General features: G+C 38.0%; 1 pseudogene; it reads left to right on the forward strand.

Moving 5' to 3' along the window:
* Positions 1–446: 446 nt before the first annotated feature.
* LOC102818801 lies at positions 447–1,408 on the forward strand (annotated as a pseudogene).
* Positions 1,409–3,827: the final 2,419 nt, after the last annotated feature.

Raw genomic sequence — 3,827 nt, forward strand, 5'->3', positions numbered from 1 at the left:
TGCAGGGAATCTCAGAGCAAAGGTGGACAATACAATTTGTCAGTTTTGCTTTGTTCTGGTTTCTTTTCTTTTCTTTTCTTTTGGTGTCTGTTCATCGGCCATCCACTGTTTGCTCACCTCCATTATCATGACTAGAGGGGTGTCTGAGCAAATGGGCATCCCCCCACCCTCACCACTAGTGGGTTCTTCTGCCACACATGCGCGCAGATACTCTCAGCCCAAGAGCCAGCCCAGAACTGTGTTTTAATATGGAAAAGCCTAGAACGAAGAATGTAGAGAGGGAAAAAGAGTTTAAAAACAACACAGGCCGAAATTAAATTAAATCCTGCGGTATAGCATAACAACCAATAGTGGCATCTTGAAGATACATTTGTTAACCTACTCTTTTCTGCTTGTGAACAGCATAGAGGAAGCATGTTAGTCTTTTTTTCCCCCTCACTGCCGTCATGTTTAAGTCAGAGTTGCTTAAAGAGCCTGAACAGCTGAGGAAACTCTTAATCAGAGGGTTGAGCTTTGAAACAACAGATGAGATCCTGAGGAGCCATTTTGAGCAATGGGGGATGCTCACGGACTGTGTGGTGATGAGAGATCCAAACACCAAGCGCTCCAGAAGCTTTGGGTTTGTCATTTACTCTACTATGGAGGAGGTGGATGCAGCCATGAATGCAAGGCCACACAAGGTGGATAGAAGAGTGTTGGAACCAAAGAGGGCTGTTTCAAGAGAAGACTCTCAAAGACCAGGTGCCCATTTAACTGTGAAAACAATTTTTGTTGGTGGCATTAAAGAAGGAATTGAAGAGCATCATCTAAGAGGTTATTTTGAGCAGTACGGGAAGATTGAAGTGATTGAAATCATGACAGACTGAGGCAGTGGCAAGAAGAGAGGCTTTGCATTTGTAACCTTTGATGACCATGACTGTAGATAAGATTGTTATCCAGAAGGACCATACTGTGTATGGTCACAAGTGTGAAGTAAGGAAAGCCCTGTCAAAGCAAGAGATGGCCAGTGCCTCCTCCAGTCAAAGAAGTCGAAGTGGTTCTGGAAACTTCAGTGGTGGCCGTAGAGGTCGTTTTGGTGGGAATGACAATTTTGGTTGTGGAGGAAAGTTCAATGGACGAGGTGGCTTTGGTGGCAGCCATGGTGGTGGTGGATATGGAGGCAGTGGGGATGGTTATAATGGATTTGGTAATGATGGGAGCAATTTTGGAGGTGGTAGAAGCTATAAAGATTTTTGGCAATTACAACAACCAATCTTCAAATTTTGGACCCATGAAGGGAGGAACTTTTGGAGGCAGAAGCTCTGGCTCTTATGGTGGTGAAAGTCAATATTTTGCCAAACTACAAAACCAAGGTGGCTATGGCAGTTCAAGCAGCAGCAATAGCTTTGGGAGTGGCAGAAGGTTTTAATGATTGCCAGGAAACAAAGCTTAGCAGAAGAGGAGAGCCAGAGAAGTGACAGGGAAGCTACAGGTTACAACAGATTTGTGAACTCAGCCAAGCACAGTGGTGGTAGGACCTTGCTGATACAAGGAAGACATGTTTTAAACAATACTCATGTGTATGGACAATAAAATAAAATAAAATAACTTGAGAACTGTATTTGTGACTAATTGTGTAGCAGGCTATTTTTAGTTTCTGTTCTCTGGAAAGTGTAAAGCATTCCAACAAAAGATTTTAATGTAATTTTTTTCCCCTGCACGCATGCTGTTGATTGCTAAATGTAATAGTCTGATCATGACTCTGAATACATGTCTTTTTTTTAAAAAGTGTTGTGTAAAGTTAGTCTACTCTGAAGCCATCTTGATAAACTACCCCACAGTGTGAAGTTTAGAATTCCTTCAGGGTGATGACAGATTTCATTCAATTTACTTATATAACCTTAGAGAAGGACTGCTTGGGGGCAGAGAAGCCATTTGCAGAAACCATGGTGTAGTTGAACTGACAGTTATTATGTTAAGAACCTGGAATTCACTATTAAATGGTCACCCAAGCAGTTAAACAATTGGTTATAAAAATGGTTGTTGGCACATCCTATGCAATATATCTAATTTGAATTAATGGTACCAGATAAAATTATAGATGGCTTTGAAATTTATGTATCATCCATGATCATGTGTGTTCAATAAAAAGATTTAATATCTTGAATGGAATGAGCAACTGTGTGGATTTGAGACCGGCAGAATTTTGTACTTACCCTACCCACTACCCCTGAACCATGTTGAATGCTTCTCAAAATTCAAATTCATTGCTCTACCAGATAGTAGACACAAGCTGGTGGGTAATGCCACCCTATAAGTCTATACAGATTAGAAATGTTTGGGAAGACCTTTCTAAAATATAATGGATACCAAATTTTATTCTTAACACTAAAGAAGCTTATGTTAAAGGAAACCTGCAGTTTTGTTGGGTTCTGGATGGGTGGATCATTATAGAGGTTTATAGATCAAATATAGCTTTGGGGAGCAAAAATAAAGAAAAGAGAATGGAAACTAACTTTATCCATATAAAGTTGATTGGAACTGCAGTTTTCTTTTAAACAAGAAGACATTTTAAAGTGTTATTTGTATAGAAAATTATTTCTAAATCTTTAAATTGTTAATCTCCAATAATAGTTATTTGCACATAGGTTCTTCTGAGCCTTACCTTTGCTACCCTTATAATTTCAGAGCCATTGTACCTTAGTATAGAGACTGTTGATAAATAGGGTATATTAAAAAAAAAAAAAAAAAAAAAAAAAAAAACAGAAAGCAGTGGCATCTTGAAATTTATCATACAGCCTTGAAGGCAAGAAGCTGAAAGAGGACATTAAAGTCATACTCATATTAGGCTACAGATAACATAGATACAGCACTGTAAACAATTCGAAACCTAAAGAAAGAGGTCTATATGATCAATAATAGAATATTAGAAATAGACAATACACAGAAAGGACAAAAGAGTAGAATAGAACAGATGGAAGGCAGAACTAGGGAGCTGGAAGACAAATCTCTCAATACCACTAAGATAGAAGAGCAAAAGAAAAAAGGATTTAAAAAATCTGAAGAAGGTCTAAGATTCATGTTGGACATGAAGAGGAATAACTTAAGAATTATTGGCATTCCAGAATGGGAAGGATCAGTAAGTCCACAGAGAAAATAGTTTAAGAACTTCTGGAAGAAAATTTCTCTAAGTTCCTGAAAAGTGAAAAGATAAACATTCAAGAAACTCAACAAACCCCAGAAAGGAAAGATCCCAAAAGAAAATCATAAACAAGCCCTCCAAAATCAAAGATAATGAGAGAATCCTGAAAGCAGCTTGGGAAAAGAGAAGTGTTACATACAAAGGCAAACAGGTCAGATTAAGCTCAATCGCTCAGCAGAAATCATTCAAGCAAGAAGGCAATGGGGAGATGTATATAAAACCCTGAAATTAAAAAAAAGTCAACAAAAGAATCCTTTATCCTTCAAAGCTATCAATCAAATACAATGGTGTTATAAAAAAATTCCAAGATAAACAGAAGATAAGGGATTTTTCCAAAGTCACCCATGCACTATAGAACATCATAAAGGAAGATCTGTGGACTGAAAACCAACAAGAACAGACAACAACCTGAAATTGACATTTGTGGCAGCACATTGCAGAACTAAATTGACAGAAGGAAGAGTCGAGAACTTAGCAAAACTATTAAAACAAACTCAGAGAATCTGAGTGGTCAGCCTTTGACTCAAAAAAATTAGAATGTAAAAGACGGTAAACATGTAGGAACAGAGATTGAGAATGTGAGAAGGTCAGGAAGATTACAGGTTAAAATAGGCTGCACTAAATGGAGGGGGAAAATAATGGAATA

This window comes from Chrysochloris asiatica, unplaced genomic scaffold (assembly GCF_000296735.1).
Source record: "Chrysochloris asiatica unplaced genomic scaffold, ChrAsi1.0 scaffold00002, whole genome shotgun sequence".
NCBI classification, from domain to species: Eukaryota; Metazoa; Chordata; class Mammalia; order Afrosoricida; family Chrysochloridae; genus Chrysochloris; species Chrysochloris asiatica.